General features: G+C 40.4%; 1 protein-coding gene across 2 annotated transcripts in view; it reads right to left on the bottom strand.

Moving 5' to 3' along the window:
• Positions 1 to 4,232: 4,232 nt before the first annotated feature.
• Positions 4,233 to 20,134, bottom strand: part of BICRAL (BICRA like chromatin remodeling complex associated protein) — a 129,044-nt gene continuing 113,142 nt past the window's right edge. For both annotated transcript variants that reach the window (XR_011047929.1, XR_011047932.1), the window contains exon 16: positions 4,233 to 4,269. The gene's annotated coding sequence lies outside the window, so the exon portion shown is untranslated. The remainder of the gene's footprint in view (positions 4,270 to 20,134) is intronic.

The raw sequence follows: 20,134 nt of genomic DNA, 5'->3' as shown, positions 1-20,134 counted from the left end.
CTCAGGAGTAACTTCTCAGTGCATTAACTGCTCTTATAATAACTGTCTGTGTACTCAGTGTTGTGCATAGCCATGACAGATTTGCCTTTGAGCAGAAATGTGGGGTGGGAGCACGTGATGAGGTAGTTAGAGGAGAAGTGCTGACAGGCTGTGTGCTGTCACCCTCAGCCAGGCACACTCACCCTGTGACACATGGTGACCACAGCTACCTTCTGCCATCAATCTGGAGCCACCAGCCTGAGTCACAGGGCAGATCCCCGTGGGAGGCATTGGCCTGAGCTACCTCTGGTCACCACACGTGGTAGTAACCTGAGAAACTAACTCAGGGTATCTCCACCCCAGCCAGTCACATGTTATCTTGTTCCTGTAGTTTTGCTGCGTGGCTTAACTGTTCAGAGGTTTCTGCTTTCAGGCCCCAGTGTTGGGGGAGTCCACTGCTGGAGTCTGATGCAGTGTCTGGGTTATAGGCACTACTAGACAAGTGGCTGCTTTACTGGCTGAAAATACCACAGAAATGAGAAATGTAATTGCAAATGAGTTATAATTAGAAAATCTAGGTATAAAGTATTCTCCGGCAAGTCTGGGTGCCAGCAGTCCTGTTTTTCTTTTGGTCTGAAGCAGAGTTGCCAATTCCAGGAAGAAACCAGAGTCACTGTTCCTTTAGACCCCAGTATTGTTCTTCCATTTTGCTCAGCCCAATCACATCGCCATAGACAATGTCCATCCTTCAAATTGGACAACACTTGGTTGCTTGCTTTAATAGGCTTCTACCTCTCTTTTCATAATTTATTTGCCGTCTCTCAAATTTCCACCACTGTAAGCGTTAAATACTCTACTTTCATACTCTGTTGTCCCTCTGATTTTTTCATCTTAAAATAAGTTTTCTTTAACACCTGATGCTTCTTGAAAAAATCAGAGCATACGTTTCACTTAAGGCTGTAGTTTCTGGTCCATGGAGTAATGCTGCTAGTTGACCAGTTTTACAAATTTCTTTTTGATGCCAGCACAATGCATTTCACAGCCAGTGGTATTGATTTCTTTGCAGCATTCTACATATTGCCCATCTCCTTTTATCTGGTAAATGTCTACCCACTCAACAGAAGCTCCAGCAAGATCACCTTTCTACTTACAATTTTTCCCTATAATTGCTTTGTTGCTTCGTTTTAGCAGTTTGGCCATTGCTTTTCGCCCAAGGTGAAGCCGCTCTGTGGCACCTAACATTTAGTGCAAGTCAAGTCTAGACCAACTACACCAAATCTCTAATGCATCTGAAGAGCATTATCAGTAACTTGAACATCCAAGGTGTAATGCCAGCCACATGATCAAGCAACTCAGCCCTTGACCAGACAAATGCCATGCCTTCCAATACAATAGTCACCATGAACACATGGTGACATTTGAAGACAAATAGTAGACTAAAATTTCACTCTAAATGATAGAGAATGCTTCTCTCTCTAATGAGAACCTTACTTGTTTGGTCAACAAGTCGCTCAGTGCCCCTACAGTGGTTTTTTCTTTGGAAGGGAGTAAAATTTACAATGAGAAGAGGAGCCGGGATGCATGAAAATGATGCCAGTAATTTGACACAGTCAATAATCAATAAAAGAAAACATTCAAGATGAGAAAACAACAATCGCCTCATTTTGATGTTTCATTGTTTTATTCTGCCATCATCTTCCTGCCTTATGGAGCAAAGCTTGCTTTCTCAAAACTTTACATAGAACTATGGTGTTGCCTGTAAACATGACTTTTTGGAGCAGCTTTGGGTAGGAGAGGTTAATGCTGTTCCTTACCATCCCAGATCATGAGATCATTTGAAAATATTGGATTCCCAGTTCCTTTTTTTATTTTTCAAGTTATTCTAGTCCACAATTTTCCCCAAAAGAATAGACAACATGACATTTATCTGATGTAGTGTGGTCTTTTTAAGGTCTGCAATATACATTCATCTCAGTGAGATCTATTGCTGCAAGGTCTCTTTCAGCACCAGCCCAATAAAGGACTGGTCAAATACTACCAGGAGAAAAGTGCAGCAGGCCAGGCCAGGCCAAGCCAAGCCTGCGAAGCATGAAGGAGCATAGCTGTCTGTCTTCCAAGAAATTCCCTGTCTGCAAAGGAAAAGGATTACTGATGCTTCCTAAGAGGGAAGCCTTCCCCTCATTGCAGTTCCAAGAGTGTGTGAGGGAATGAATGGGAAGGGGGGAAGGAGAAGCACACAGGATCTGTATGCTATAATGTGCTTCAGGCTCCAAATAGCCATAATCTGTCCCTTGATTCCAGTCTCTCAATTCATATCTGTAACTTCCATCAGCAAAAATCTTGAAATATTTGCAGTAAGCTCTTTTGCACATTTGGCTATTAAAATCAGTAACAAAAAACATCCAAGTTGCACCAGATGCTTCCTCAACACGCAGTGGACATTTTTGAAAGGGAGCATCAACTTGCTGTACATTGGTTTACAGAATTTTTTTCATTAACACTGTGTTCCCACAGTGCTGAATACATTTTCTGGTTGGTCTAAATTAAATAAACTTCAAAAATTGTGTTATTACATGCACTGTGCAGAAGAAAATACACATTTCTATCTTCTCTGTTTCACTACAACAAAACCAAAACCAAACTAGTTAAACACTTTAATAAATGCAACAAGGCATTTAATTCTAAGTAATTCAAAATTTCTACAGCAAAAGGCCTTCCAAATCATCATATAAGATATTTCAGACCAACATTTACTCTATTGTTATCAACTTGTCTGTGGCAAGGGATTATTTGTGTACACCTGATGCAACTAGCTCACAGCCAAATGCCAACTGAAGAGGGTTATCTTGATTTGTCTGGCAGGGTTGGGTTTTCTTCTTGTAATGGTGGCTTTCTTTTTGTTAATAAAACAGAGCTTTCCTGGCAATTCATAGTCCTATAATTTATAAGCCCTGTAGTTTGGTAGTCTTAAATGGCTATCTAGGGGTTGAAATAAAAGGAAAAGAATCTCTGTACCACTGAAACAACACAAATTTGTGGTCTATGCTACAGCTTTATTGGTTGGAAACACTCCCAAAGCTAGAAGAACATGAATTACATTTCATTTTGCTAACTAGGGTTAATAGCCAAGATGTGCTCAAAATAATTAGCTGGATTTAAAGTCATTTAGGAAAACAAATTTCAAGTTGTTTGATCCTAGGTTAAACATTAGTGTGTGATGTCACACAAGCCAAACAAACCACAGTTGTGAAATACTTCACTGTTCTGATTTTTTTTCTTACCACGACACACCAAATTCTTTGGAAACTGCAGCACTGAGCGTGATGTTATGTTTCTCAGACTGAGGAAGCGTTCTGATTGACTGATGATCATTTTAATATGGGGCTTTAATCTAGTTAAACCACAGGGCTCAGCCAGAGCAGACGTTCAATGTGTTTCTGAACTGACAGTCCTATCTCCTTTCAGCAAAAACAAATACACTTTTATTCCACTCCCAGAATCTCCAAATACAGTATTTTAGGACACACCAACCCAGGTTGCAGCTAGGACATGGCTGCACTCCTAGCAGCAATTAGATACAGTATTCCTCATCTGGGCTTTCAAAAATCCCAACACAGGCATTTTGTTATAAACAAACATCTGGTTGTATCTCAGTAACAAAGGAAGACAAAGTGTTTTTGACAGAACTTTGCCCTCTGGTCAAACTTCGCTTTTCACTAGTGTCTTTCATTTATATCTCTTTGAAGACTATTTGCACAGGCCTCTAACAGGATGTCAATAAGCAGATTCACTGATATGGAGAAAAGTGATCCAATACTCTGAGTATAGTTTTTAGAGCAAAGAAGGAAAATTGGGAGCCTGTAGCAAACAGAAATACATAATCAAGTACAACAGATCAAAGCTGATACGATGTAGTGACAAGGGTTTTCTGGCTGCTTTCACTGAGGTTTAAACATTATTATTTTATCTCATACAGGACAAAGGAAAGCTACAAACATTATCACAGTGCAGCTGAACTGCCATGCCTCCACACTCTCAGCCATATTCTCTTACCATGAGCATCAGAGATTTCTTTCCTCTTTAATCACAGCAAAACAAGTTGGCATTTTGAAGTTCAGAAATAAATCCCATCTTTGCACATTAAAATTTAAACGCACTTTTTTGTCAGCTGGACTGATATCTCAGAGGTCTCCGGTGAAGCTGGGAGGGGAACCACAGGAGAGCCATGATGAAGGGTGCTGCCATGCCTGGAAGAGTGTTCTTCCACATCTCAGTCCTCACCTCTGTTGCCTGAACCAAGAAATGTAAGGTAACCATAAGCCTCTGATTTGCTAAAGAGTATTCACCAATACAAGTCAGTAAGTGCTGACATTTTACTGACACTCCTTTAATACATAGGCTAGATAAAAACAATATAAGCAGGGTACCCTTGAAAAGACAAGTAACATAAGCATATACAAATTTCTTTAACAGTGTGAAATAGCAGATGTCAACAACTGAATCCAATTGGATATTAACTAAGGATGCTATCCTTAAATAGCCCCTGAAAAGGACCTTACAATCCCAGTTCTTTCAGACATTAAGAACTGAAGGAATTCACCAATTTGCACCTTCCTGAAGACACCACCAATAATTTCACAGAAGAAAGACTAGAGTAGGGGTTTTATTATAAGTGAAGTTATTGGAGGTTGCAAAGGACTAAGATGGGGTTCTTGGGATACAGGGTGTGTTGGGAGGCAGTACTGATACTGTGCTATGGTCTCCTTAAGACATTCTGTATGCAGAGTGGGAGGAGGAGAAGCCCATTTGATGTTAATTTATTCTTTTCCTTTCAGAGCCTTCATTGCATACAGCAACTATCCTCTTGGCTCTTGGAAGTGTTTGGAGAAAAAAAAAAAAAAAAGAGATAAGGCTGAAGGCACAGAAATTCTGGAGCAATCTGTAGACAAAGCACAGCTGGAGAAATTGGGGATTGTGTTTTATTCAGTCTACAAACTTGAAAAAAGTACTACTTTTAGGCACACACAAATTTCTCTGCTGAAACTGCCTCATTGGCTGCTTTCTTAACATCTATCTATAGATGCAGCCAGAAAAAGCAGTCTTTTTAATGCAAATCCATACTCCTCATATCCCCTGTGTTTGAGCTGCACCTCCACATTTTGTTTTCTCTTTAAGAAACAAAGCAAACACTCTGCAGCAGCAAATAGGATAATGGTAGTAATCAAACCAATCTGCGATATGTAATTCTTGGAAGGTAAATATATTCCTCTTAAACAACAAATGAATTATTTTCTTTGTATAACTTTCTCCCAAGAGAAGGGATAACAAAACTCTTGCATTGGCATGATGCTGAGATTTCTCTCCTGGGCTCTGTAAACAATACGTTATAAGAGGTTATCCACATGTATTGCAAATACAACCTGTTTTTACGACTAAGCTACTACCAGAACATGAATGATAAGTCAGTTTCATCCATGTATTCCTGACATTTCTCTTTAGAAAAATCAAATTTCACTAACAATGAAAATTGGTATTTTAACCAGAGTTGATTTAGCCTTTGGGGCTCAGTGAATAGCATCCAACTATCTGTAATATTACACTGCTCTGTGGGTTGACAGCTCATATTTGAGCTCCAGGTGACTGAAAATAAAACAGCCTCCAAAAGCTCCCCTGCCATAAACAGGAAGAAACAAAACTCCACCTATCTACATAGGCTGAGGCCCAGCATTTCCCAATAGAGTAATGTTCAGTCAGGATTTGGAGGTTTAGCTAGTCCTGCACAGATGTCCACTCACACAGCAAATTAATATTAAAGCCTATACAGTAGCAAAGCAATTTAATTCCACGTCTTGAAGTTATTATTCTCACTGAGCTAGACACAGAGACCATGGATGTTAACTCCACTACAGGGATGGCTGCTTTCTTGCCCAGTTGTGACATTTGTCTTTTGTAGATAGTACAGCACAGCACATAGCATACAGACAGCTGACCGGGCTCCAAACAAGCAGTGTAGCTACAGCAACGTGGAGCCCTGCATATGCTACATATGCCCTCACGCTCTGCCAAAGACGTAGCTGAGCACTATGGTGTAGGAGGTCTGGCTGTAGTACATCAGGTAGTGCATTTAAAGCCAGTTCTGGCATATCCAGATTACTGCAGTGTGCAACATCCTATATCACCTTACAGCCCTCTGACGTTACACTGATGGGCACCAGCTGAGCGCCTCAAGTCTCGCTTCCAAAGAAGGCAAAAGGAATGCTGCATCTGACTTCTTCAACTCATATTTTTTGTATTTTTCAAGCCATAACAAGAGGTAGAAGTGCTCCCTGAGAGACGAGAAGCTTTTCTCTGTAACCCCTTTTATATCTTTAGGTATCAAGTCATGAACACACCTTCCATCACCATGTATAGTACAGCTGACAGTGAGTGTTATTTCCTGTCTGGAAACACAGAGGCTATCGCATTAGTTAACTAAAGTTGTAAAGCTCAGAAATTGCAGCCAGACATCAATATGCCCTACAGAGGGTCTCAGGTGTGCACTAACCCACCTTCACCATTACCGATGCACGTAAATTCATTAATCCATGGAGCTGATCCACTCCTGAAACATTAACACTGCAATACAACTGCACTCAAACTGTTGCAAACTGAATTAAAATGTGGCTATTTCAGGATGCTGTCCCAAAGAGAGGAATATATTTTTGAAAGGAAAACATACTGTTTCCAAAAGTCTTTTACCCACATAAACGGACTTGTAGCCTTGAAATTCTCCCTTTAGTTTCCTTGCTCTATTTAGCTTTTCAGCATATGATCATAAAGCAAATATCGATGCACTTCAGAGCGTCCCTGGAATTCTTTTCCCATATTTCCTTCTTTATGATCACTTTTCCTAACAGGCTCCAGAAATTAACCTGCTTTTCTATTAAATAGCTCATCAAACTGCGGTATGCCCAGAAGGGACTCCCAGACCTACAGCTACCTCAGCTGTTGATGCTTATCACTGGTATCTTGTCCTTTTGCCCTAAACAGAAAGCCCTATAGAAAGACCTACAGGACAAAATATCTTCATACTTCCCAGCTTCACTGCAGTGCCACTGTGGACAGAAGATGCCCAAAGGAGTAAATGCCATCACGTGAATAGTCACTGTATCTTGTTCTTCCAAGGGCTTCTTTTCCTGTCAGGGAAGGCTTCTTAAAGCATTCTAGTCGTACCAGATTTGCCAGCTGCTTGAATAAATTAGCCTTTAAAATAATTTGTCAATCCATCTACATCAGCAACATTTATTTTATTAATTGGAAGAATTAGTTCTTTGTAGCAAGTCGAAGACTGTGGAGCCAAAATATACTGTACTTTCTCCCAAGTGACCCAGAGACCCTTGGACGAACTCTTGGGGTGCCATTAAAATGAATAGTTATATAGAAAAAAAAAGCATTTTAATGTTTATTTAACGTAGCTACCTTTCCAAAAAAAGGAACTTTCAACATTCTTAAACATCTGGTTGCCTTATTTTTTTACTTTGTTTCTCCAGTGGTATGAGCAGAACGTCTTCAATTTAGAAAAGACAAGTCTGTATTCTTAGCCACATGGATGGTCTCGGGTTACAAGCAGTGTGGAGGAGGAAGAAATATATAAATACCTTTTAAAATTATTTGAGGACTGACATATTAAATTTTAGAGGGCCGAGTTCTATTGTCCTTTATGCTACTGAAATCAATGAAGCTAGTCCAGAGTTATAGTTGCATGCACAATACTAGTCACAACAGATACTGATGCATTTTAAGCACAAAAATATTGTATAAGGTAAAGCAAGATGAATTATAGCACCTTAATAAAAGAATTAATTTACTCTTTTAAATGGCTAAGATTTTTACACAGACACTATTGTAATCGAGAAGAAGGTATGTTACCACAAACCTCCCAAACATACATGCACACATATATACATATATATTAATAGATAAAACTATAACACCAGAAATACTGGTATATATTATGTGTTAAACATGTGAGTTATACACTGTGCACTTGAGAGTCTTAAAGATCTATAGTATGCATAGACCCTCAGAGCATCCCCAGAATTTTTTTCCCGTATTTCCTTGGTTTATGATCCTCTTTCCTAACAGGCACCAGAAATTAATCTGCTTTTGTAATAAATAGCTTATCAGTCCTATCTATGAGAATAATCACCTCTCCAATCCTACACAATATTCTTCCACCTACTCATACAATAATGTAGTCGTGATCCTAAAAGCAGCCTAAAAGCTCATGTTACCTTAGGTGACTACCACGAACTTTAAAACTTTCAGGATCACTGATTTCTAGCATGCAGAAATCTTACATGCAGGGCCTTCTTCCTCTTGAACAGATATTTGTGCTCACATATGCCTGCAATAAAATGTCTGTTCTTCCAAAAATACCCTACCAAAGAGTACCCCCTGGTTAGCAAAAAGGTCCTACCAGAACAAAGTCTGATTACATCAGGATATTTTTCTAACAATAACATCATACTTATTTCCAAACAACGTAAGGGAAGAGTCAATTGAATAGCACTGGGCTAGCAATCAGCCTGGCTGACTTCCTGAATAAAAAAAACCCTTTCTACCCTTGTGATGATGATAACCTTTTCATAGATACTTTTTACAAAATATTTTTAATCCTTGCAATATGGAGTGAGTGGTTTTATCTCCTACTAATTATCTTAATCTAATCTGCTAAGTGAGCAGCTTGTCATCACATTTAACTTTACCAAATATTTGAAATTTATTCTAGTATTTGGCAAGAGCAGATTTAAATAAAACTATCTTCATTGCCAACAATTACTTTACAATCTTTAGCTAATTGTATGTCCTAAGAAGATTTTAATGATTTTGTTCAGAATCAGTGTCAGATTAGCCTGACTACAGTTACAGAGATTCTTCTGTTTATTCTCCTTAAACATAGCCTCCCATAGGCTTTTAATTTTCATTCCTTGGAATTTCTTTGATGTTTCAGAGCTAACATTTACACTCAATTCCAGTAAAATACGTAAAATAGAATAGCAGCTCCATCTGACTCAGAATCCCAAGACCTAGATGTGTTAGTATTTGTAATTTTTTGGTTGTTTCCCATAAATTTGCGCAAAATTTCTCCAGAGGTCCATTCTTGCCAGATAGTATGATATTTCATAGTCATCAATACAAAAGGTGTAGAACCATCTGCTTTTTAGTTCAGTTCTAATAGCTCAGCTATCATTTTTAGAAAAGAATTAAAACTCACAGGTTAAATTATCTTCAAGTCCTTAAATGTCTCATGTTACTATTGAGACTTAAAATCAGATAAATCATTTTTGTTCTCTGTTGTGAAAATGAATAGTCTCTTTAGTGTAGTTACTTATAATGCTGTGATAAGTAAGTGATATCCTTCATGGCATCTCAGCATACCATGCAATAAATGACTTTATGGCTGGTTAAATTGTAAGGCAAGGCTGGGGTGTTTAATAACCACGAAAAGCTGTTTATTGCACATAGAGTACATTCCCACTGACACTATATTTTCATAGGAGAAAGCATTAAAAAAACTTTTTTTTTTAAGAAGGAAAAAGAAAAAAAATCAATATAATTCAGGTTTGAAATGATTTTGCACCATCTTTCCTAGCTCTCCTACTTTTGGGTTTTCAAAATGCAGCATCTCTTTCTGAAATTGTAATATGCACACATAAAACCAGAATCCACTCCCCTGCACATGGAACAATTTGGGGGGCCTTGAAATTCCTGCAGGCAGGCACTGTGAGCCTGTGCCACACTATCTATGTTCATGCATCAAGTACCATTTTCAAAATGCACGCTCTTTCTAGTAAGGCAAGCAGTGTTCTCAAGGAAAAAGACTCACTAAGCCACCACCAGCTGGAGCCAGGAGGGGAACTCTTCACGTCTCTGGGCTGAGTGGGCTGGGCCATAGACCATTTGCTATGTTGAGGGTTTTTGGCAGCTGAAGTAACCATCTGTAGGTTGGCACAGCAGAAGTAGGAACAGGATGATAACTTCATCTGTGCAAAGAAAAATGGCATTTTACTGTTAATTGGACCAGAGTAATACAGCCTTGAGATGTACTAACTACTTTAAGGATAAGGATTTTGTGAAGATGTTTAGGAGCTTGTGCTGTTCCGACACCATTGCCTATGACAAGCTGTGACCCTAGCTGTCTCATGAAGTGGGAAGAGAAAAGTGAATTGATGATTTACTAACAGAACAAGACAACCCCAAAGTATTGTGGGATATATAACCATACCTAACTTTAAATTAATATGTAAAGTAAGCTATAAAAGAACATGTTTAAAAAATTATTATTGGAAATTTTTCCTCAATTTGACTAACATCTGTTGGTCATTTTGTCTGCCAGCCCAAGGAGGTTCAGAATACGAAAGAGGTAATGAACTGTGAGCAAGGCTTTGCTTTGCAAGAGTGTTTCTTTGATTTTTTTTTTGTCATAATTGTAGTGGCCTCCGACGAGTCACAAGATAACAATAATTTATTGAGCCCTTTTTGTTCTCAGTCTAATCTTGCAACCAGGAGAATCCTCCAGCCCATCTTCATCCACGAGCAGCAGAGTAAATGCTGCCACAAGGAGAACCCCTTAAAGCAGATATCTATTTAGGGCCTGTTATAGTCTCTCTTCTGGAGTAACAAAACCCAGGTGGTCCACATAGCAGCTTGTCACCCTTCCTGATAGCTTGGCAGGTCTGAAAGTGAAGAGAGATCTGAAACCTTGTGCAGACATAATACATTTAATTCCCAAGAAAATAAAACCATGCTTGGAGTTCCCCAAAGTGATGGTTGTAACAGGAGACATGGCACTGTCAGCACCTGTGTGGGAGCACCATTTGATGGAAACTAGGAACCTTTGTGTAGTACAGACTCAATCCCCAAAGGCCAAATGTGACCAGCCTCCTAAGAATAAAACATTTCTTCCTCAAATCACTGCTTTTTATGGGTGCTTTATCACCTCTAGACTATTCTAAAAGACTGAAATAATAGTGCTCAGCTGTGCCAAGTAATCCTACCATTCACACAGATGACTTGGTAAAGTGGATGAACAATCTGAGGAAAAACTTGTCTTTTATAGAAATATTTCTCCGTTAAAGACATAAGATGCTCCCAGTTTTCTTCTAACATTTTAACCCACCACAGTGTAAGGGCTACTCCTTTATGTACACAGGGAACCTCCATGCACTAGAATCCCAAAGGAAGTTATCAAGGTCCTTCCTACACCTCCTGCCTTTGCCTCCACCGCACATTTCAGAGCTGTCGACCCAGCTCCTTGTGTGGTCTTGAAACTAATGCCGTTCAACAGCAGCCAAAAGAGAGGGGGAAATCTGCTTTTTTATTTATATAAATCTGGCTAAGAGTTTTTATTTATTTAGAATGGAGTTTAAACTGTGCTTGACTCTAAATAAATAAAACACGTTATTTTCCCTCCCTACTGGTTGCCACCAAGCCGTGTGAATTTCAAAGACCACACAGACAGCAGTGGCTGTGTGGTAAGACGGGGACCAATGCAAAGGGAGGCAGCACACCAGAGCCTTGGTTTTGCAAGGCTTGCAGGTGAAGGAAGAATTATGAAAGGCATGCTTTAAGAGTACAGGTAAGCGTAACTGAAAAAGACATCAGTTCCTTGGATATTGTGCTGATGCTGATCCTTCTCCATCCCTGTCTACCAGTGCATTTCTCCTCCACAGGACTGAGCCTTATGTTACTCCTATCCATTACAGTGACAACTCTCTGCAAGTAACAGCAGCCCTGTGAGAGCGCGATGGTGGGGACACAGGGAGGAAGAATGGCAGAACAACACATTTCATGCTTCAGTTAAGTGGAGAGGAAAGGAAGAAAATATCTTTAAGATTTGTTCCAGGCTGGCCATTACCAAGGACAAATCAGCTTCAGTCAAATCCTTGAAAAAACAAATTATAAGGGAAAAACCCCACAGAGGTGCACATGATGGGACAGAGGACTTGACTCTTTCCAGTCAGCCGCAGGCAACATTTCGGTAACTGGTATGTTTTCTTTTTAGCTTTTAAGTCACAAATTCAATGGACTAAGTACAACTCATCTTTGGAGTAGGCCCTAGGATGAATTTAGATCTAGCTTTAATGGAAGCAGTGTCAGATGAAAAGTAGATAAAAACTGTGCAAAAAAAATCCTTCATACCCTGCTTCACGGGTGAGTCTCATCTCACTCAGTGATCAGCAAAGACACTGACTCCTAGTATCCCACACCTGAACATCCCTTATTTCTTCACATGGTCAGTGAATGATAACTTCAGAGAAGCTGACAAGTTCAGACAAGTTCAGTTCAGATCTTTTGGAAACACCAGGTTCCTGAGATATCTGTCTGCCAAAGGAGGCACCTGCTAAAGCTCCCAGTGTTTGGAGGAAGGGAGAAAAGCAAAAAGGAAAAGCACTAACTCATTCTCCTTTTGGCATCCAACTAAAAACAAATCTGCTTCTCCCACACTACCTGCTTGCAATGAATGCCATATAAAGCCATGCATTTATGGAAAGCTCCCATTTTAGACTGTCAGACAAACAAAGAATACATCCATCCAACACTCTGCTTGTCCCTGAGCTGCTGCACCATTGATTTGCATTCTTATTTCTCCTCTCCTTCCAACACTTCTCCTTTTCAAAGCCAACACAGAGGAAAACACAAAATCTATCTTCTTGGCAGGCATCTTATTGTCATTGATGAAGGACTCCGCCATGCAAAGTTTTGCTCCTCGTTTTGTTTCTGTGGTTTACCAGTTGTTTACTGGGGAAGAGCTGATTGCAAAGTCATTTTTCTGGTGGACTGTGATCTGCATTTGATATAAAGGGCTTAATCTTGATCTCATTGATCCAACTGAGGGGACCAGCATTTGCCTCCAAAATTACAGTTACATTCACCAGTAACGTCCTGAAAAGCCTACTCTCGGAACATAAAGATACAATTGACTCTTTCTCAGGGAGTGTCTACAGAGCCTGCTTGCAAAGGGCTGAATTTGACAGTCTATGCTAAAATGCAGTGGGCTATAGTTCTACGAGGCAGACCTTTCCATACTCATGATTAAAGTAGGCTATTTTACAAGTTTCAATACAATCCTCAGCAGCAGCATCTGCTCACCTGGTGTGAATGTGAACTTGCAAATGCCTTATTCCTGGGATGAACATCAAACACCAGCAGAAGGACTGGGGCACAATTAGCAGCAGCTACTAAAATGTTCTTTGCTTTTTATTGGCAAAGGAAGAGATATCAGTGAACCTTAACATGTGAAAGAGAGAAAAAAGCTTAATACAAAGACTGGCAAAGCAGAAACAAGGTCAAACGAGAGTAGGAAACTTACTGGGAGGTCAAGCCAACTGAAAAGCCTACTTTTTTCTCCAAATAAGGCAGACATTCAGAGTCCATAGCTTGTGAGGCACTTGGCCAAAGTCAAAGTGAGACATACAAAACCCTACCACAAGACAGACAGACAGACAGACAGAAATAAAAACATCCGTATCTCAGCAGAGCAGCACAGTTGGCTCAGAATTTACTGTTGAAGGAAAGTTCAGCAGACAGCCCTTATTCAGTGATCATTGCTGAATATGAAAAGGCATAAGCAAGGGGCAGCTAAAGAAGCAGAGATTATTAGAGAGGCAGCAAACCCTCCCCAGCTGGGAAGGGTGCTGGACAAAGCACATATCTCCCTGTGCTCCCATGGATACTAAAAACCAGAAAAATTCTGAGAGGAGAAGAGACCAGTAACCTTGTCTGGATTCACAACCTCTTTCCAAATTCAGCTGATTCAGATAATGATGCAGCACAGATTTCTGCAAAGAGCAACTTGGCTTTTCAGGACTGTCTTCTACTAACAGGCATGGAGAATACGTTGCTGCATGCTGGCTGCAGGAGAACTATCAGAATCCCACACAGATTCAGATCCCTGCCCCTCAGTTAACACACTTGGCACATTTCCACCAAATCTGTTCAACATGAAAACTTCCTATCCTTTTACTCCCTTGTTTTCTTCCTTCCCTCCTCTAACGTTCTAGGTATAACATTTACTGTAAGGCTACCTCTACCCAGCAGTATTCCCTTGCCCCCATCTCTCACATCTTGTACCTCAGGTGAAATTATTAGCATGAACATGTAAGGACAAACCACAGAAAATAGGTGCTCAGAACAGCTGCAGAGAACAAACGTAACCCAGAGGTCCCTGTTAACCCTAGTCTGCAAGACCTTTGCCTGCCATATCACCAGTTTTTGCAGAGTAAAGACTATGAATTTTTACTGTCAAGAACAAGGACATGGATCCCACCAAACTCAAAACATGAGTCAGGAACTCCCCATCTCCTCTCCTCTCCTCTGTGTCTTTTTACTGGACATTACAGTAATACCTTCCAAACTAGTCAGACATGTTTCCAAAGAAATGTTCAATACTGTATTCTAACGGACAGGGTTGAGGGTGTGTGTTTTGATTTTCTTTATTTCTCTCTTTTTTTAAAAAAAATCTCTATTCTGATTTCTTGGTGGCAAAAGAGAGAATATTTAAATTTAAAATATTTTAGAGATCCTATGAGAAACCTCTTTATATTTGTGTGTGGTCCTGCAGCTTTGTCAGTTGTCTGACATTTTAATTTCCTGTTCCTCTCTTATGGTGGGATCCTGATTTCCTCTCAGTCTTTCTCCTTTCTCCATTACAAAACCTGACAGGCATCTCCATTTCTACCATCTGTTTCCTATTCACTTTTATAAATATTGAAACAAATAATTAATTTGGCAAACAGGCATGATGTAGCCTGGCTCATCTGCTGTCAATATATAACTCCTACCATCCCTTTCCAGTCTTTCAGCCTCTTACAGGTATTAGCTCCTTTGCACCAGACTATTCATGGTCCAACTCATCAATGAAACTGGTCCAGCTTTAAATGGTTTAATGTTTTTGCACTAGAAACAGACATTCGGGGTATTCTGGGTCCTCGTGAAATGCTGTGTTAACACAGTCCAGTTGCAAACTACTCTTTGAGAAACTGTCTTCTTGTGTTTACACAATATAAAATATGAAAGAACTATCCACGGACAGCGTGATAAAACGGCCACGCTAAGCAATATATACTCTGTCCTCAGCCACTAAATACACATAGTCCTCTGCTAGCAGGGATACGATGTTACTGGGAGTAGAAAGATTGGGTCTACCTTTAAAGCAATCCCAAGCTGTTCAAACAGATATCACCCAATGCCTTTTTATTCTTGTTTCATACGCAATGCAGCTCTCAGTATATTGGGAATCTCAATCCATGAGATTCCTCCTGAATGTCCAGTTGTCGTTTCCACAGAGCAGAGACTATCCTCTTCTTCTGTCATCTGCTATGGCTTGTTTCAGAGCTGCTCAGTGTCTCTGTACATCAAATACAAAACTCTAACATAGTACAGGAGCATACATGTCCTGAATGTCAACGACCAGTTTAATAGATTCTAATTGTTCTTTACTGCTGCTGAAATTCTAAATTGTGCCTCTCCGTACCAAATAAGCTGTGCTGTGAAAGACCACACTAACCCACCACCCATGCTAGCCAGAAATGTTACATGATGCTAAAAATCTCTGTGCTGCAAAGTGCCAAAATCCCTTCCGTGTTATTCACTTACTCCTCACACACCGTTAAATACTAATGATTGTCAGAACTAAGACAGACCTCAACGCCTTGCAGCCATTTCAGCCCTCAGCCAGGAGTGAGTGCAATTTTATTCCTTTCTGTTTGTCTGCCCTTCACCCTACAACTCCTTGGGAATACACCATCCTTTTGGCATCAACCCTGTAAGGCCATATGGGCAAGCCAGCCAGGGGCCTGGCGTGGAGCTGGCATAGCCAGACTTTGCCTGTCACCCACAGGGCTGAGACCTCTATGTCAAAACTTGAGGAGAAACCACACCAGCCCCAGGAGAGCTGAGCATGCATGTAGACTCCCTCGGGACGGTGGCAAGGAACAGGGTGCGTGGAAAGGGGAGAAAGAGGCAGCTCAGGACCCAGCTGTCTTTGTGCCTGTCAGTCCAGCCGGATCAGTACCAGACCAGCACATGCCTCAGACCAAGTTTGTGCTGCCCTGTCCCCAGGTGCCAGCCAGCATTGTGCCCCTTCTCCCTTTCTGCAAACAGCCCCACATGGACACACCAGAATGTGCCAGACGCTCACCCTTATCTCACTGGCCACCACAGCGCTCACCAAACGTTGCTCAGACCATCTTTCCTCTCCTCAGACTTGTGGTCATGACTCTGAATTCATCTTCTGGATGTTTTCCCAGATGAACATGCCTGCAACTTTTCCTTGGGGCTTAAAAAAGACTTTTCAACCCATTCGTCCATATCACCACACACTGCCCTGGAGATGTCTCTGAGGTAGATATATGGTGAGGTTACACATTCCTAGTCCTCACCGGGAACAGGATTGCAAAAGAACATTCCAATATTTTAGGTTATGGAAAAAGTAATCAAATATTTCACTCACCACTAAAATGTCATAATTTTATGTGTTTCACAAAGGATTCTCTCATTATGTTAGATAGGCCTGGAGAGACTCCAGTCTCTGTGGGTTGCACACATTCCCCTGTTCTGTTCACAAATTAAAAGCCTTAGTCTGTTTTTTAAGAAAGCTAAGTCACTTGGTGCCCTGCTACTGACCCAGAACTTGATGGCAATACACCTGCTTTCTCTTACAAAAGGACTTAGCCTTTTCTGAATTTGTTCCTCACACAGCTGTGTGCACAGCGTTCTCCCCACATGCTTCGATAAAAATAACAATTGCACATGAAGAAAAAAGAAAACCCAGAACAATAATGACATCAGCAACCACTTAAGAAAAATTAATGAGTGCTGCCAAACAGCACAGCCATTCACTGACACTGAATAAACAAGACAGCAAGTTTGTAAGGCCACTAGTACCCCAATTTTTAATTTAACTAGACTTTTTTTAACTTTGGCACAATGCTGCAACAATACAACAGCGTTACATGAACATTGCAGCATCAGCAAGAAGGCTCAGAGTTTCAGCAAAGGAGTATGTTAGCAACACAGACCTCATGAACACAAGGGAGCAATTCTCACTGCAGTAGAGAGGCAAAGTGAATCCTTACCTCTTACTCTCCTCCATATCACCATAATGCCTAGAAGCTCAGAGAGCCAGAGACACCAGTGACTGGGCACTGTACAAACACATAAAAGGACAGTCCTAAACCTTTATTCTACAGCTCTAAGACTGTAACACCTGCATGAGAAATCCAGTGGCACGGTAGAGATAAAGGTTGAGTAAGAAATGTCTGTATTGAGAAATACGTTGTTTTTCAGTCTTTGTTGCTTTAATCAGAACTCCTACATCACTGGATGTTACATAATAAGATGCATCTCCTGATAATTTGCTGCAAAGTTTCTCCTTTTCCACCATATCTTCATAAAATATCTTTCTGCAAAATCAGAGAAGTAGAAGAGAAAATCTATTTAAGGAACAAGTATAACACATGTTCCAGATTATCTGAAGGACCAGGGTAAGAAATGACACTGATAGCGTCTTAGTAAAAAAATTTAATAGATTTTTTTGAAATGTCATAGATTTCTTTTGAAAAGAAATATGTATTGAGACAACACACATTAGAGAGGCACTAAAGATCCCCGTTCAGGATGGCTAAGTGTAAGTAGCAGCTTTTAGTGCAGGCATTGGTGCTTTGTCCTAGTGATCCTATCATGATAACAGAAGGTATCAGATATTACATCCGATCCTACAGACTCCACTCATGTGAGCAAATCCCATTGCCCTGGCAGGTCACACTCCTGTGCATAACTCCCAGAAGAAAGGGTGTATGACTAAGAGCAGATACTGACCCACTCTAGAGTTGCCTTTGGTGGGGAGGAGGGAAGAAATTGTGAATTCTTCACAATTTTCAGTTTATCCCTAATCCCTTAATTCTGTCGTTCTGAGGGTAGAGACTTTTGCTTAATGGCAGTGCCAGAAATAACAAGCTCGAATTGCATGTTTATGAAATGGGGTCTTAGTTACTTATTAGGATCAACTGGGCTTGAATTAATGTTGGCTCACATTCAAGAGCACTGAGTGGACTGAATAAGCATCCCAGTTTTAAAACTCGTTAATGGTTGTTTGTTGGATTTATTTAACATACTAGAAACATCCAAACATGTTAGACCATAGTTTTCTTATAAACATATAGACATTGAAAAATATGGCTAATACAGCACAACATTCTTTGGATTTGTAGCTCTACTTACACTGGTTACTGACAGATGAAGATAATCCTGAATTTAACAGGACATCTTTCACTCCCAAAATTTAAGTTGGGCTGGGGTGGATAGACACATCACACTGTTATCATCTGTGCTTTTATCTCAGAAGGTAGGTGACTATTTTACAGGTGATAAGCCAAAACAATGCAGAAGTAGAGTTTACATAGAAGTGAGGGTGTAATGCAAGTGGAAGAGAATCCAGGCCAGCTAAAAAAAGTATCTGACACTGTAGATAGCATGAGGCTTTAAAAAACTTACTGCTGAAGGCCACTGAAAAAGATACTTGCTCCAGATGACTTAGAAATGATCCGAAGCATGGAGAGGACAACCAGTTTTGATGCACATTGCACGGGACTTCTTACAATAATAGATTTTTTTTTTTCTTTTTTACTGTGTAAAGGCCCATAATGCTTAAGTTTGAATGAAAGCACAGCTGCATTTCTGAAGATTTAACCATGCGAGGGATATTCACATAGAGGGTAACGTGTCAGGAATCACTGAGCACAAGAAATAAAGGAAGTGTGATCACACTAGCTTTCTGTTTCAAATCAGGAGCAAGCATTTGAAGAAAACATCCTCATCATCCCACTTACCATGCTTTGGTTTGCACTTCAAACAGCCTTAGGGCTCACAAATGGGATTATGAAACTAAATTGGAAGATCCACCCCAGCAGCACACCTAGTGCACTCTAACCAGTTGTGGGTATGCAGCCTACAGGACCAGATTAGAAACAGTTCCAGGTAGAGCACCTGAAATGTGCTTCATGCGGACATCAGCTCCTCAGCACCAATTGCTCTGTTCACACAAGCAGAATGCGGGAGCAGAGGGAGAGGAAACAAAGTGTGACCTGCCAAGCAAACTCCTCTAAGGTGGGTCCCGAAATCCTGATACTTGAACCAAGTGCCTCCTGAGCTGATTCCATCCCTGTTGAAGGACAGTATGTTGGCAAACCAGACCCAAAGGAAAAAAATCACTTTCAAATTAAGGTCCCAAGGCAAAAACTTTCATCTGAAAATAAAACTGAAACAAATTCCCAGGTTTGACTGGAAACGATGGCAATAACAATAACACATGGCACTAATAATAAAATAAACATTACAGGATCTGATTTTTCATCAAAACATTGGAAACTTTGACTAAAATGATTAATCTTGTGTGAGTACAGTTTTCCTAATTAAAAAAAAAAATTTTTTTTTGAGAAAAAGCAATCCCTGTCATACACAACCACAAAGTAATGGTGAGTCAGGCCAGACTTACCTCAAGCTGAGATGCATATACAATTAGTATGATCCATACAGGACAGAGCCCTGTCACACATAATCTTGACTATTTTTTACCAGAAGCAAAGGAAATTCTGCCTATTCTAAGCCCTATGGCCAGAAGCTTCAGGGAAAGAAATGTCATTCTTCTCCCTTTCTGGTAAGAAGGGAAACATGCTACAGAAGATGGTTTCACTGGTAAAGGTTTTCAGCCAGCACCTCTGGTAGGAATGTTACTGTAAGCAGACATCATTTGGGCTGTGGGGAAGCCCTATAGTGGAGGACTCTGTAGCAACAGAGAAGTTTGCCGTGTCAGGAAAGTCTGATCCCAGGCAGCCTTACAGCAGCACATTGCTGCGCTGAGGCTGCAGCACATTCCCCTGGCTGTGTACATGCCATGTCCCTGCTCTCTACTAGACACCCACTATGTGTGTTACATCTGTCTGATGGGGACTTTCCACCACACCTATCTAATGAGGACCAACTAACTCGCTAGCGTTCCCAAAGCTGTTGTACAGATAAACTCCAAAAAGGTTAGCTCTGCACAGTGCAAAGCAGACCACTTTATTGCTTTACCAAGAAGTCAGAAACATTTGACTGCTCTTGTACTGTAATA

Source organism: Nyctibius grandis, chromosome 1, assembly GCF_013368605.1.
Source record: "Nyctibius grandis isolate bNycGra1 chromosome 1, bNycGra1.pri, whole genome shotgun sequence".
In the NCBI taxonomy this organism is placed as follows: Eukaryota; Metazoa; Chordata; class Aves; order Nyctibiiformes; family Nyctibiidae; genus Nyctibius; species Nyctibius grandis.
This window is presented reverse-complemented; position numbering and strand designations above follow the sequence as displayed.